General features: G+C 41.7%; 2 pseudogenes across 2 annotated transcripts; both read right to left on the bottom strand.

Annotated features, from left to right (window-relative positions):
• Positions 1–981: 981 nt before the first annotated feature.
• LOC306642722 (cyclin-Y-like protein 1) lies at positions 982–2,179 on the bottom strand (annotated as a pseudogene). Its single transcript has one exon. The product of its transcript is annotated as a cyclin-Y-like protein 1 (transcript).
• A 13,152-nt stretch (positions 2,180–15,331) lies between these two features.
• On the bottom strand, positions 15,332–15,897 carry LOC306643103 (small ribosomal subunit protein bS6m-like; annotated as a pseudogene). Its single transcript has one exon. The product of its transcript is annotated as a small ribosomal subunit protein bS6m-like (transcript).
• Between the last annotated feature and the right edge of the window lie 844 nt (positions 15,898–16,741).

Genomic DNA, 16,741 nt, shown 5'->3' with positions numbered 1-16,741 from the left:
AAAAGGAGGGTGCTTTTTTTTTTTAAACTTTTTTAACCTTTAGTATTATTTACCTCCATAAATCTCAGTGCAATTTTAAGCTTACTACCTGTAGAAGTATAAATGCTGCAAACTTCAATTCATCATTTGAAAATTAAATTACATTTCTTTTAAACTTAATTTTGAAAAAATGTTGAGCTTTCAATTTTTTATTCCAGTCAATGTTTGCCATCTTCAACAGGGACTGGTAATAGAAAACTGAAAGCTTAATATTCCAAATTTATTAAGTTTTAAGGAAATATAATTTAACTTTCAAATGTTTTGTAAGAGTTTGTAGTGTTTACACTTTTACAGCAGGGCATAGTTACCAAAACTTAAAATTGCACTAAAACTTTCAGGACACCTGGTCTTTATCTGCTCAGTTATCACTGGACCACCATGTTGGCAAGCATTATGAAAATATCTTTTAATAAATTTACTTTAAAAAGGAAAATTATCAGAAAGTGAGAAGTACCATTAACAGTTCACAAAAAATGCAATGCGGACCCACAGAAGTAAGCAGTCAATAGGTGATACATTCTCTTTATGACCCAAAACATGCCAAAATGCTAATAAGTAGTGCCTGCAAAATATATGAATGGCAGGTGTTATCCAGTAACTTTTTGGTTTAAACTGACTGCCAATAATGACTAGCAGTTTCAATGATATGATACAGTGGGAAGGAAGAAAAATGCTACAGTTGCTCCTAAGTGGCTTAATGAATGTTAACTGTGGGCTGGGGGAGAGCCAGCACATGTTTAGCACATGCTGGGCCCTGGCTTTGAGCCCCAACATCACAAAAAAAATGTAAAAATGAAAGTACCATGTTTTAAGGGTAATACTGCATCAATTCTAAAGGCATATGCAGCAATGGGGAAGGGGAAGAAAAACAGGAAAAACAAAAATTATATGGTGAGTGTCTTTTAAAGTCTAAACATTCAAATGATTAATTAAAAAACCTCACATAGTTCACAGCTATTGGCCTACACAGTAAGCAAATATCTGCATGTGGATTGAGAGCTTTTGCTTTGGAGTGGTTTTTGTTAACTCTGTTTACATTAAAAAGGACAGAAAGTGTGTTTGTTGCTTTGACAAGGTCCCATTCTTTCCTATGGAGTGCTACTGTCATTGTCCATGAGTTTCTTGAATTCGAGGTCTTTCCTTCTGATGAAAATATTAACTTTGCTGGTTTTTGAGCAAGAGCGGTGATATTTCATCCAGTCTTTGTAGATGAGGGGCTTGTAATGTTATTACTCCTCAATTCTCCCTTTTAAGAGAGGATAGCATTAGAGTGCTGAATATCAATGAAATTATCAGCGCTGAAAGACCTTCTCATAGCAGCTCTACATAAGTCTTTGTATTTGTCTTCACACAGTCTTGAAATGGCCTCTAGGTTTTGTGCTTTTTCTTTGCTGAGAGGAGCAAACAGAAAATTCTGGTTGTTGTCATCGGCTAAGGAGCGAAGGTCAAAGTAGTATTTGGCATAAACAATGGCAGGAACATTAATATTAAACTGGAGTAGCTCCAAGAAGTGCCTTTCCATCTCATTCATGTCCTCAACTGTAATGTCCTTGAGGATCTGGCAGTAGTCCACATTCCATACAGCCTGATCGTCCCAAACCTTGGAGGCAAGAAGAATGGCTCCCAAAACAATTCTTTTCCAGTAGTGGGACAAATGTCGATCTCAGCATAAGTTAAAAGCCTTTCTAAGTAGACCAAAGTTACTATTGCACATTCAGCTGTTAGCTGTGCAGCACTAAAAAGAGTACGAACAAATCTGTAAATAAATTAGTGTTCAGGGTCATGCTTAAAGTACTCCTCTGGAACCTTTTCTCGTGTGAATGGATGTGATCTCTCATCAAATATATCCAGGGATCTATTTGCATCTCTGTTCTTTATGTGGTAATATATTGCTAAGGTCACACATTTTATTGTGATTCTAAGATTAGGCTGGCTGACTGTGCTGTCATCTAGAAATATTGTTGAGCATGAGCTATACTTTTTAGTAAGCTGCCCTGGAGATACATGGTTTAAATGGTTGCTCTTCCTCTTTTCACGCACATCTGTCTGAGATTTGCTCAGGAAAATTGTGCTTGCCCTTGGATGGTCAGAAGGGTTTGATTCCAAAGCTAGATCTTCAAGCATCTCGAGGTCACTGATGTGCTGCAGGTGGTGGCCCTAGCGGCTCCGACTCTAACTCGGCGGGCTCCACGGCAGCGGGCGCCGGCGCTACGGCCACCGCCACTGCGTCCCCAGCCGCCGCCTCATAGAGCTCAGACTCGTAGTCCGGCTCTGCCGGCCCTGTGCGACGGCCCAGCTTTGGGCTGGCATTGGGGGACACGCAACAGGTCAGCGTGTTCCAAATGGGGCACCTCCGCTCCTCGCCGCCGCAGCCTGCGCCTTCACTCGCCCCCGACTCTGCCGCGCTCAGTGGCCGCCCCCTCCCCCAACAATGGCGCGGTCGGAGCCGGCAACCCCGGGCTATGCCCGGGCTGCTCCGCACATGCAGACGCGGCCTCGCCCGCTGCTTGCCTCCCCGCCCCGCCGCCCGGCCCAGGGCAGGGCTCCGGCCTCGGCCGCACCCCCGCCGCCACCAAATGTGTGTCTTTATTCAGTAATGAAAATGGCAAATTTTGTTTCGTAGGACTTATTTTGTTAATTTAGAGATTACAGAGATGATGCCAAACAGCTGGTTAATTAAGTTAATTCAGGATAAACAAATCAATCTGTCAATCACCCTATAAATAAATTAAATTTCTTTTACACCAAACTATTGTTTAACAGTAGGAACACAGTACAATATTTGGTACCCCAAAAGTACAGGCTTTTAAATTCCATAGGAAAAGTGGATCATTCACGTGATTATTTACACTCATTTAATAAAAACATTGTCCTTCCTTGGTCTTTTTTAGCTGGAGCTGATCACCCCTGCCAAATCCTCCTTCTTATTCATGCAGACTCCTGGGGAGCAGCCTCAGCTCAGCTCAAATCATGAGGATAACAATGGCAGAAGGCACCAGCCAGTGGCTGCAGCATGTGAAAAAGGTGACTGAACTGAAAAACAGACATTTCTAAGAGGATTCAGGACTTGTGGTAGACTTTAATCACACACCAAATGTCAAAATTAAGAAAGAGGACAGCAGTGGCTACTTCAAGAGATGGGGTAAGTCTGAAGGTAAGGCAGATGACAACTGTAGCCCACAGATCAAGAGCATGAACAGTAATCTGTGATCCATTAATGGTATTGCATTAACACTACTAATGCATTAATAGCATTGCATGGCAAATAGGTATCTGCTTGATGAGAAATTCACTTTCAGCTGGGACCTGTGTCCGTTAGGATTTGGTGTCACTACTTAATAGAAAACTCCCAAATAAAAACAGTGGCTTAGAAAGGGTAGTTTATTTGTGCTCTGGAGTTAGAGAGCTAAGATATTTTTAAGTCATTAGGGACTAGGCTCCATCTAGTTCTCCTTGAATTCTGGAATTCCATTGTATTCAAGTTTCAGGCAATAATATTGAGAAAGGGGAACTCTCCTAAGAAAACCTGGAATCCCGTATAACATTTCTCTCATTAACTCTTCAGCCATTTCTTACTGCAAAAGAGGCTGGGAAATATCTTTGAACTGGGTGTAGTGTATTCACCCTGGTGTGCTGGCCAGCCAGATTTATCTACCCCACCCCACAACTTCAAGAGATAGAGATAGATAGATAGATAGAGAGAAAGGAAGGTCCTAATTGTAGTATTTGCTATTTTATGTGGTGTAAATATTACCGCTGATGTCAATTTCAGGCTGCCAATGGTTAACAATAGTTTAAAAATTCCTTAAAATCTAACAGTTGGCCCTTGTGGATCACTGGCCTGCAAATATTATCTGTTTTGTCACTATGGGTAGAATGAATGGTGGGGAGACAACCAACAGTCTCAGCCACAGGCCTCAAATAGGAAGTAACTATTCTGACCAGAAGTAGGATTAGGAACACCTGCCCCATGATTCCAGAAGGAAAAGAACACATTTCTGACAAGACAGGAGCAAACATGGGCTGGGGGAAAGGTTGTTTAAAGAGAGCTATAGGGTCAGGAAAGTCCATCCTTGGTGCAAGCAGATGACATGAGCAGAACACCCTGGAATGAATCCATTTAGAATGAGAAGCCCCAGAGCCAGATGCTGAAGGGAGAACCAGGGTAGAGGCCATGGCACAAGGCAGCTGGCTCTTCTGTTAAAGAGTCCAAGGAGGACGGCCTGTTTTGTTGATTTTTCCTTGTAGACTGAAAGTTTCCTGGGGCTTGGGCCCATTTCTTTCCTGTTAATTTTCTCATATTTGGTGCGTAACATTTATTCATTCAACAAATAAAGTGGCAGGAACTGCTCACTGTGCTGAGGAAACAGCAGTGAACAAAACCCAGGAGCTTACATTCTGCTGGGAGGGCATGGGGTTGGGGGCAGGGAGAATGAACAAAATAATTTATATGGTAATAAGTGCCACATAGAAAATAAGGCAGGGAAGGAGGATTGGGAGGGCTATAAGTGCTCAGTAATTAAAAAATGCTTAGCAACTAAATGATATTTCAGATTTATTTCCCAGAAGCCCACCAAGATGAGAATTCATGGGCAAGAAAGGCAAGAAGGATGTGCCCCAAGGCACCAGCAAACTCAGTTTTTAAAATTGTTTTAGTTGTAGATGGACACAATACCTTTATTTATTTATTTTATGTGGTACTGAGGCTCGAATCCAGTGCCTCACATGTGCTAGGCAAGCACTCTACCACAGAGTTACAACCCCAGGCCCCAAACAGTTTTGAGATTTGATAGCATGATCTCTCAGCCAGATCCTCTGGAGAGCAGAGATGCAGCAAAAATTGAGGGGGGGACATTTTATTTGGGAGGTTCAAGAGGAGAGGAACCATGTGAAGCGGGGGGAAGACTTGCTGTGTTGGATGATGCTCCCTGTGAACCAAAAGGAGACACAGCTCACAGGCCATGGATTTATGCACTGGATGCGCTGGGCTCTGGGAGAGCTCTGGTTTGGATATGGCTGGAGTGTCTCTTCTAAGGGTTCATGAGTTGAAATTTCATTCTCATTGTGAGGTAATAAGTGTGGGACTCTCCTAAAAGCTCCCAGGAGAGGAACTCCTTAACAGGAACCATTGCCATAGGCAGGGGAATGAAATTATTGTCAAACTACAGTCTGGCATGAAGAAAAGGAGCAATAAGTATGACAGCCTCTGTCCCCTGCAATCCAGGATTACACCAGTGATCACCAACCCAGCAGAACCTACGTAAAAGCCAGAAGGAGAATGTCCAAGGGACACTGTGTGTGGCTTACCTCCTGGAACACAGGAGAGAAGGATCAGGAATACATCCTGAAGGGCTCAGGAGAAAAGGTCCAGGCCAGGGGTCTTTTCCTAGGGGACAGTGTAGGGTCCCCAAGGAGAGTGCTCTGACAGTCTTCTGGGGCATGTACAAATAGGGGGAGCTGTGAGGCCAACTCTCCTTATGAAGACTCCCTCTGCCCCGTGTGTTCTCCCCATGCCTCAGCCCTGTGCTCCACTGCACCTGTGGGCCCAGAGTCTCCTATGTCCAGGGAAGGGAGTGTGAGCCACTTCCTTTGTACCTTGTGAGTCTGGGACACACACTTAGAGTTGTGGCTTCCTCTTCTCTCCCAAATCAGTCACCACTTCTCTTCTAAGAATCTGCTGAAGTTGCTGGGCTCTGTGTGCATTTTGTTTTCTTATTTTCCTTCCTTATTTTGCTAGGAAGTGGAGTTAATCACAACATTTTTACATGTACTGTTAATAATATACTAATTATTTATAGTTCTTTAGCATTATCCATAGTGTTTAGTGTGAAGATAAATAATTACATAAAGTAACTTGAAAAACCAATCTGTGAGTGCATAAGTTCAGTGGAATATATTCCAAGCACACATACAACACAGGGCAAAGGATTCTGAACTGGTATTGGATGTGTTCTTTTTAATGTTATTGATATTTTAAGCCTAAAACTTTGCATGTGGACTGTAGATTAGAACACGTGAGTAAATACAGTCATCCCTTGGCAGCTGTGGGGGATTGATTACCGGACCCCATCAAAATTCTTGGATGCCCAAATCTCTTATATAAAATGTCATGGTATTTACATAGAAGTTGTGTACTTCTTTTCATATGCTTTCCACCATTTTTAGATTATTTTTAATATCTAGTACAATGTAAATAGTTGTTTAGAAAAAAAACCCTATTGTTTAGGGAATAAAAGGAAGAAAAAAGCTTGTACAAGTTTAATACAGATGCAATTGTTTTCTGAATATTTTCCATCCATGGTTGGTTGAATTTGCAATGTGGAATCCAAAAAGTATGGAGGGTCAACTATCTAAGTTTTGGGAGGCAGAATTTTCTCTGTGGAAAACAGCGTGTGGGAAGTTGGGAAGTTGTATTACTGATTTGTTACTCTGACTTTAAACACCTACTGTTCTGTGTTCCTGTGGTGAAGTGGTGAGAAATTCACAAATTCACCAAATAGTGTTCTTGCTGGGAATCTTTGACCTGAATAAAATCATGAGGAAATAATCAGACAAATATAGAATGTAGGATGTTTTGCAAGTGCTCTTCAAAAAACTTGTCATGAAGAACAGAGTGAGGTGACAGGACTGTTCCTCGGGAGGGGAGGAGATGAAGACATAAGAGCCAGATGCAAATGTGTGAACTTTCAATTCCTTTCTGAGATAACAGGGGAAAAAAAAAACTATTATAGAATTCATATTGGCTTCCTCAGGGCACAGGGGTTGTGGGGCTGTATCCAGGGGCCTGTCCTGTCATCTGTGCCCACCTCCCCATGATTCCACAAGAAGGAGATGTGTATGCAGAGAGTAGAGATGAGGACATGGCAAGGGGCCAGCAGCTGAAGAGTTTTTACTGTATTGTTACTTTGAAAACTTAAAAGAAAAAAGAAAACATTAAAGTATGCAAAAAATCAAACAAAATTTAACATTTAAAAAAAAATTATTGCCAGAACATAGTTATCTTTTTTTTTTAAATATCACAACTAGGTTTCAATAAAATAAATGATTGAAATAAGTGACCGAGAATAGAAATATATACTAGAGAAATCACTTCAGTTGAGAAATGCAATGCTCTCTTCAGCCAGGAGAATGTTCACTCAGAAGGATGACTGAGAAGAGGGGACGTAACTCAGAGGTAAAGAGCTTGCATAGCATGTGCGAGGCCCTGCGTTCAATTCGCAGTACCACATTTATACAAAAAGACAACCAGTTTTCTTGAGATCTCATGTTACCAATTTCAAAGACCAAATACCAACACCCTTCCTGTCTTCTAGATAGAGGAGATTGTCACGCATTGCACTCTGAGAAGAGCTAGGAATCCTGGGAACATGTCTCCCTCTCCCATGGCACAGACCAACCAGAGACCCTATTTTGAGAAGATGCTGACTTACCATTTAAAACCAAAAACACTCCCTTGTGGGTGGGGAAAGAAAGGTACTAAAAACTACAAGTGTCATTTCCTCTGCTCCTCACTGAATGATGTTCAGCAAGGGAGTAGACCTCTTTCATATACATTTGGCAACATCCCAGAGAAGTGAGAAACTTAAGAAACACAGTGATACCTATTGATGCTTGGATATCTACTGTTGGAGTGGCCAAGTACAATCTGCTCTCATAAACTTATTTTAGTCACAGATTTTCTTCCACTTGCCTCTGAACCTCTCCCACAAGAGGGCACTCAGACACCTGGAGCTGCTGAGAACACTTGTTACACAACTTCCAAGTGCAACAATAGGGGAAAAAAATCACTGACTTTACACAGACACTGGACGGCAGCTGAGGTAGATCACTTCCACTCTTAGATACATCATCCAAAACACATTTGTCACAGATGGCAGTGTCACCTATACATTTTGCACTGGCACATGGTAGTACATGTGTATGCTTTGGCATATTATAGCAGAGAAAGGATTTGGCAAAGTGAAAGTCGTTCCCTCCTCATTCATCCCTGACCTCCCTGAAGGTATGTTTGTATACTTGTTCACTTTTTTTTTCCTTGGAGTGGGCTCATGTAGACACATATGCTGATTTGAGGATACATGTATGATTAAAATGTGCATGGTTATTGTGTTAGTCAGTTTTCCATCACTGTAACAAAATATCTGAAGCAATTAACTGACAAAGAGAAAAGGTTTATTTTTGTTTCACAGTTTTAGAGATTCAAGTTCATTATTAATTGACCCTATTGCTTTGGGCCTGTGGCAAAACATCACATCACGGCAAGAAAATGTGTCAAAGAAAAATAGCTCATCTCAGGAGGCCAAAAAGAATAAAGAAGCAACTGGGTTCCACTAGCCCTTTGGAGGGCACACCCCCAATGTCCTAAAGACCTTCCACTGGGCTTCTCCTAAGACTCCACCACCTCCAAACAGCACCACTCTAGGGAGAAAGGCTTTAACACATAAACCTTTGGGGGACATCCAACATCCGAAGGTTAGCAGTCATGTGTGTTCACAGACTTCATACAGATGTGTACACACACTTGTGTAACATTTGGAACAGTCTAGAAGAATAGAAGTTGCTACCTTTTGGATATTTGCCTCATTCTAGAGTTATCTAAATCAATGCTTCCTCCTTCTGGAGTCAGTAGTCTTGAAAAGCTGCTCATCCTGACCAAGTGAGAGGGGACAGTGAAAAAAAAAAGTGTGGTTGGGAAAACCAAATAGATAAGTTGTTCTTAACATGATCCACTTTACCCTGCAATTGAATTAACTCTAATGGAAATGATGATGGACTTGATCAAGCTGGTTGACAAGAGGAGTCAGTCAGAGAAGGGTCAACATGTTCACCTCCTCGGTTTCTCTCCAAAAACCAAAGAGCCCTGGACCTTTTGTTCTATTATTGTGGTTTGTAACTGAAATATTCCCCAAAGGCCAAGTGTTAAGGGCTCTGTCCCCAGTCTGTGGCACAATTGGAAGCTGGTGGAACCTAGAAGAGGTGGGACCTAAGTAGAGATAGTTAGAACATTGGAGACATGCCCTAGAAAGGGATATTGGAACTCCAGTCCCTTCCTCTCTCTTTGATTCTTGGTTTATAGGAGTGAACTGTTTCCTCTGCTATTTGCTCCCACCATGATGCACTGCCTTGCCACAGACCCAAAAGCAACAGGCCAACCAAACATGGAATGAAACCTACAAAATCGTAAGTGAAAATAAGTCTTCCTCTTTTAAATTATGAGTATTTCAGGTGTTCGTATAGCAGGGGAAAGCTGATTAACTCATGTGTCATCTCTCAGAGCTGAGACCTTCTAAGCATCAGGAAATGGAGTAGTGGCTAGGCACATGGAAAAATGCTATGAGTTCTCCCATCAGGAATGAAGCCTGTCCAGTGACTAGATGATTTCCATGGGTCATGAGGCTGGTGTCCTGATCTTCAGTGAAAGCCATACCTCATGGTGGAGTAGAGTGTGCAGCAATAGGTTTTCAGTCTGGAACTTGAGAAGCAACATCTTCTCATGAATTCCATGTGTTGAGGGTAGGCTCAAAGCAATAGAAGGTAACAAAAACACCCTCTGCCTTGAAGATGACCTTTTTATTCTCTGAACAAGAAGACAACCTATGTGTAGAGGTGAACCTGAGAGAATCCTCTTTATTCAGAATGTTCAACATCTCAGAGAGAGAAGAGGGTCAAGGAGGTGCTCCATTGAAGCACATTATTCCTCTGTAAGTTCATCTGGAAGCTTTGACTTTCTTCTGGAGACTTGCTTGGTGCAGGCAAAAAATAAGTCTGCACTTTGTACTTAAAATTTGTCTGTTTCAATGCTTCCAAACGTTTTGATAACGGTTCATCACATTCAAGTTCTCTATATCTTTTACTTCTTTCCACACATTCTTAGAGGAAAAAATGATGCCCAGAGTGGCAATGTTACTATATCCCTATTTTTCATAACCAGCAAGGCATCAGAGAGACAAATCCATAGAATTCCTGCACAAGAAGTTGCAAGAACTTTAGATGAGAGATTTTTTTTTCATTTTGTCTTCCTCTGTCTTCTATGGAAAGTTGTTTTTAGGGTCAAGATAATAATTTGTAAAGACAAAATAATCTTCCTGCTTCTGCAGTGGAATCTTCTTCTATATTCTGGGAGCAGCTCTGACATGAGTTTTCACGAGTGGACAGCACTTGACCAACTTCTATTCAGCCAGCACATCAGGGCAGCCTGCAAGGAGAAGTCGCCTTTTCTCCCAGTAAGGATTCTCATCCAATGGAATGTCTTGGTAATGAGGGAGGCCATACCTAGAATGGAGTTTCTGTTTATGAGGAGAGAGTTCCTTAGACATTTGAGTCTGAGTTTTAAAGCAATCATTCATCATTGCTGGGCTTTATAATTTCTAATTTGGCTCTCATATCACTTGGGGTAAAACTGATTATTTCGATTTCATCTTTGGCTTGTTGTGGTTTCCAGAGCAGAGCTCAAATAGCTGAACACATTTAGAACTCAAATTTAGAAGAAGGAAAGTCTTTATTCTCACTGTAACCAATATCTCAAGAATCATCAGGAAAAATTTAGAAATTCAGAGACTCTCTTATCCTGTGTAGGTAATAGCTTGGCTTCTAAGAAGTTTGTAATGTAGGTAGATAGTGTCAGGGGAGACAGAGCAGAGTCCTGGTTTTATACACAGGAAGTAGAGATAGAGAGACTCTACTCTCCAGATACAAAATGTATAGCCCATAGCCACACCCCAATGAACCACTCCCTCCAGCCACACCCCACCTGCCTTAGTCACCACTCAGGTAATCCCAGCAGGGATTGACTCACTGATTAGGTTATATTCTCACAACCCAATAATTTCTCCTCTGAACCTTCTTCCATTGTCTCACACATGAGCTTTTGGGGGACACCTCACATCTAAGCCATAACACTAGTTGAATAATGACTAAACCTGGTTATGTAAGCTAACCTGTCTCTAATAAGGTCAGTGTTGGAAGCAAGCATGCTGCAGTTCAGTAGTTCAGATAAATACTGCTATGGTTTGAATGGATGTATCCCTCCAGAATGTATAGGATAGAACTGAATCCACAGGGTGATAGTAATAAGAAGTAGAGATTTTGAGAGTGATGAACAACCCTATAGGACTGGAGGGAACTAGCTGGGCCCTTTCTGTCCTCTGCCATGTGAGAACACAATTTTCATCCCTCCCAGTAGACACAGCAACAAGACACCATCTTGGAAGCAGAGACAGAGCCTCACCTGTTGGAGCTTTGATTATGAACTCCCAGCCACTGAAACTGTGAAAAACAAACTTCTATTATTTACAAATTATCCATTCTGTGGTATTTTGTTCTAACAGCAAAGATAAATACATATTACTTAAAGTATATGCCCCCAAAGTTTAGAACTCTTTCTTCAAAAAAGGTTTGCTGTGGTTAGCAGGCATTGATCATAAGGACAGAGAAGTGTATTCATTTCTTGTTGCTGCTACAAAAAATTAAAACAACATAAATTTATTCTCTTTCAGTTTTGAAGTCAGAAGTCTAGAATCTGTTTCATTGGCCTAAAATAAGGTTATTGGCATGCTGATTCCTTCAGAAGATCCTTAGGGAGGATCAGTTTCCTTGACTTTTCCAGTTGTGCATGAGCACCTTTGTTCTTTAGCTGGTCCCTTTCATCCATTTCCAAAGTGCATCACTCTAGCCTCTGCTTCCATTGTCATGTTCCTTCTCCTCTGACCCTGCCTTCTCTTATAAGAATGCTGTGATTAAATCATGCACACACAGATAATCCAGGATAATATTCAAATCTCAGGATACTTAATCACATCTGCAAAGTCCCTCTTGCTGTATAAGGTAACACTCACAGGTTCTGGGAAAAGAACAAGCGCATACTTGGAGAAGGCAGGTGGAACAGGTCAGTAGGTGACTCTGAAAGATGTTCGCAAGACTTTGGAACCAGAGGTCCAACCAAGGACCTTCTCTGCTGCTGGTCTCCCAGTTCTGGAGTGCCATGTTGGGGTTTATGTTACTTATTACACAATTCATATGTAAATATTCATGTTGTAAAAATGAAAGCATTCTTGATAAAGCTAATTCTTCTGATTACCTTCCCCAATTCTGATTTATTTCTCCATTCCACCCAAATGTCAACACTGTTCTTTACTTGATCCACATCAGATATGTCTCTGTATTTACATACATTTATTTGTTCCCATATAAAGCATAGTCTTATTTATGTTTTCCATAAATGTAAATGATATTTTTAAGGGATAAGATGAGAAGGGAAAGGTGTTGGGCTCAACAAGGGGCATGACAGTGAGGACTGAGAAAAATGAAAGATGAGGAGAAAAGAGGGGGACTTGGCAGGATGTGATGATTGATTGATTAGATGGGCAAGGGGAGAGTTGTCTGGGTTTCTACCCCAGCAGAGGAGGAGTAAGCAGGAAGACAAGACAACAGCATATGTACTAGAAGACCAAAGCATTCATTTGTTCATTCATCCTAAATATTTTTTTCTTGAGTATGTACTATATACCAGGCAGTGTTCAGTGTGTCGTCGACTGGAGAAGTGTGATTCTATGTCTGGAGTTATATGGAATGATGAATGGTCTGATCACCCATGGATCTGATCACCCAGAAGTCTAGAACAAATAAATTTTTCTGCTGAATGAATGTATTTCACTTTAATTGAAAGAAGAATACTGTGGTCACGATTTATATACACACACATCTGTCTCCTAAATGAAACTGCTGCACATAGTAGTTCCCAATAATTGAAGAATCCTACTATCATTAAGAGATGATCCATGTGTTACAGTCTTGGTCCACAGTCTGTGGACTATTGGGAGGTGGTGGACCCTTTGGGAGGTAATGGCCTTTTGGGGGAAGTTAGGTCACTGGGGTGTGTGTCCTTTAAGGGGACATTGGGACCCAGACCCTCTCTCTTTGCTTCCCAACTGACATGAGGTGAGCAGGTTGCTCCACCACACCTTCCCACTATGATGTGCCATGTTGCCACAGGACCAAAGACAATGGGGCCAAATGACCATGGACTGCAAACTCTGAAACTGAGCCAAAACAAACTTTCCTCTTTATTAAGTTGATTCTCTCAGGTATTTTGTCACAGAGACAGAAAACTGACTAACACAACTTCTGGCAAATGTGTAAGACTGAAGGAAATGACAAGTAATTTAAACATTTCTGATTCTTTTTCTCAGATTTCATCATCTAATCAGTTGCATGACCCATTACTTCCATTTCCCAGCAACCCCAAGATACTTGGGTTCTGAGAATGCAGATTGCTGTTCCTTGGAGAGGAGCCAGGATGAATGGTCACATTTTCCATTTTAAAACAAATTTCTGGGCCTTGGGAAACCCCCAAGCAGTGAGCAGTGAGCAGGGAACAATCAAATAATTGCTAAGCATCAGTGACTCCTCTTCAGTGACCTCTTCTATGTCCTAGAGAGCCACACTGGTCTCCTTCCTGATGTCTTTCATCCTCTGCTCTTCACTGCTGGATTCTTTCAAATGTGCTGAAAAAGGACATTTTCAACTCTCAGATCATCAGTTCCATAAAAGTTTCTCTGGTCATGGAAGGATCTGGATTGATCACCCTGATGTGGAATGTAAATCTTGTGACTTGGCAGGTTCCCTGGTGCAGAATTCTCAACCAATTCCAGCAAATTTCCTTTTCAATAGAAGAAGTTTGACTTGGACTTTGTTGGTAACATTCTGGCACTTGAGGACCTCATTTCTGCATAGTTCACCTTGAATTTCAGCAGAAACCACTTTCTTCTTCAGAGCCAGGGAGCACTTGGCTATGAACAATGCAAATGGCTCCACATAGGAGATTTAGTCCCTGGAGCACAGGAAACAGCTGTCCACACAGCACAGCTGCAGCAACATCAGAAACTGAGTTAAAACACCAATCTCTCCTAAAGACTGTGCCTGATAGGTGTATGGGATGAGAAAAGCTGCTCTTTCTTAGGAAGTCTCCACAGTGATGAACTTTTTTACTTCCTCAGTCCCAAGCATGGCTAAGATCTGCCTTCTCTTCAACTGTAAGCAATTTCTTGTGCCTGGTTTGTTCTCTGCTAGGCCCACACTTATTAATTTCCAGTGGCCCATATAGTATATTTGTCTCATTGTCATGAAAGCCCATAATATCAGTAACATGTGAGTCCAAATCAGAGAGGATAGCAGTCATGGGGAAGCAGCAACAGGGGAACAGGGGCATCTTTGAGAAAGGAGTCAGTTTGAAATGAAGCACAGATAATGAACTCATATTTGATTCCCCTGTCACAACAAGTAGCAGATAATCACAAGGTGTAAACTGAGACAAATTTTCATGATCCAGATACTCAGGAGGCTGAGTCAGAAGGATTGCAAATTATAGGTCAGCTTGGGAGACTTGAACAAGACTCTGTTTCAAAATATAAAGGTGTTGGGGATGTAGCTCAGTGGTAGAGTGCTTGCCTAGCATGTGTGAGGCCTTGGGTTCAATCTCCAGTAGTACACAAAACAATAAAAGAACAAAAGTCATGAAATGCCAAAGTTAAATAACCTAGTGACAGTATTATTCAAGCCCTCCTTTGCTACATCATTTCATGAGGACAGTGCTGAAAGGTAAAATGGAAGTGCTGGATATAGCATTCCTTACAAGGAGTTCTTAAAGGACATAAAGGTTTCAGGGTACATATTTGAGAAAGAAGTTTTCTGGGTTGATTGACAACAATTCAAACAATTGAACAAGTTAAAACTTGTTACAGTTCATCCAACACTTTCACATCCATAATCCTCACTGATCCTCACTTTGACCTCAAAGCAGCAATGGGACCTCTAACCACACTCCATCTATGGAGAAGAAAATCAAGGATGAGATAGCTCTTGGAAGAATCAAGTAGCACACTCCAACTGGGTGATAACAAGGAGAATTTAATAGAGGTGCTATTTTCTTTTTTAGTTTGTAAAATGTTTATTACTCTGATCAAAGGTTGTGCACATAATACATGGGTCTTCAGTTTTTATTTTTGTGTGGTTATTCAGTCTAATTACTAGCTCACAATCCAAGTCGGTTCTAAGTTTTGCTCTTCAAAGTTGTGTTATTGTTTTAAGGAGAAAGTTCTCACTGACCAAGAAATTACATAATGCAAATGAAGTCAAGCATGACCTACTGTGGGTGCCACAGGTTAGAGAGCAGCTCTCAGGGAGCACTTCTTCAGCCTCTTGCAGCAAAGGAAATCGAGAGAAAGCCAGGGCCCCTGCACACACTCCCAGAAAAAGCCAAGCTTCTCACTATTCACCCATGCTGCCAGGCCCCAGACGATTCAGTAGAAGGCTAAAATCTGGTCAATCTTCTCACTTCCTCTTCTTTGCAGAATATATATTTTCCTCAAGTGGGACTGGAACAATACCTTCACACTATTTTACTTCTTGGGTCCGAGGGTGTTTTACAACATTTGGTCTGATCACATCTCAAGACAAGTGCTCCCTTATGCTTTCAACGCTGTTGTTGGTGCATAAAAATCCACCAAGAAATACTGCAGGTCTGGGGAAACTCTTCCACGATGGTGGTGCTGGTATGAATGGTGCAATTCTCCCAGAAAGCAGTAGAGACCACATTGAAAATGGACGAGTTCCCCCTCTGCTGTGCTGAAGTGCTCGCTTACCCAGGTTTTCCAAGGTCCTCAGGGCTTCCATTGTCTGTTTCAAAGCAGCAGCAGTCTCTGGCCACTGCATGGCTTTCAGGATCAAGGCCAGCTTGTAGTGCGAGGCCCCAGACTGAGGGGAACCTGGTGGGAAGGGGCTGGTACTTGGGCCCAAAGTCTCCCAGGCAGCAAACACAAAGGCACTATTTTTAAACACACGGCAGGATGAGGGAAGCAACATAAGGAACAGTTACCCTTTCCTGGTCTGAAGCCTCAAAGAGAAGCAGAACTCAGGGCTGTAACACAGGAGCTTTCTACAGAAGGATGCAGTCACCCAAGGCAATCTGGTTGGGAATCCATATCTGTTCTCCCTCTCCTAGGTCCTCTGACCTCTGAGGAACTTGCTTCTTGGTTGAACCTAAGCCAGTCAGGAAGGGAGGTCAATGACATCCTCACAAGTCAGTCTGAGTCTCTGTGGACACAGAGCAGGATGGGGTGTTGCAGAGAGGGACTGGGACAAATGTACAGTCCTGCAGGGATGGGTTATGTGATATGCTTGAGTCTGAGATAGGAAGGTGCAGACATGCACGTCTGCACCACTGTATGGAGGAGTCAAAGAGCCCATCAGAATGTGAATGTGACTGCAGAGATTTCTCTTCCTTAAATTAAATTAAAAATTAAAATTGAAAATTAAAATGCATTACTGCTAAGGTGGTGGTTTTAGGAGTATGTCTACATGGTCTCTTAAGTGTCAAGAATTCTAGATGGAAAATGGTTTTGAGCAAGTGATGAAGAGATTGATCATTTATATAGTATGATGAGTAGACAACTCTCCATCATGTCTCCATCTTTTCTTTTTAGGTTTCCATTAAAAACATAAAATTTTAAAATGTTTACGAGGAAGGTTAACTTATGTATCAATTTTATGACCAACTGAAGCAATAACTTTCCATTAGTTGGAATTTTGCCTGAAGAATACAGATTTACACAGACACTCAGACTTCCAGAAGATGTAAGGATGTAATGAGGTAGAGGTCAATGCTGTGCTTCAGACCTCATCATAACTGGGGAGAAGGATTTACCCT

Source organism: Sciurus vulgaris (genome assembly GCF_902686455.1).
Source record: "Sciurus vulgaris genome assembly, chromosome: 13".
In the NCBI taxonomy this organism is placed as follows: domain Eukaryota; kingdom Metazoa; phylum Chordata; class Mammalia; order Rodentia; family Sciuridae; genus Sciurus; species Sciurus vulgaris.
Note: the sequence above shows the minus strand (reverse complement) of the source record. Positions and strands in the feature narration are given on the sequence as shown.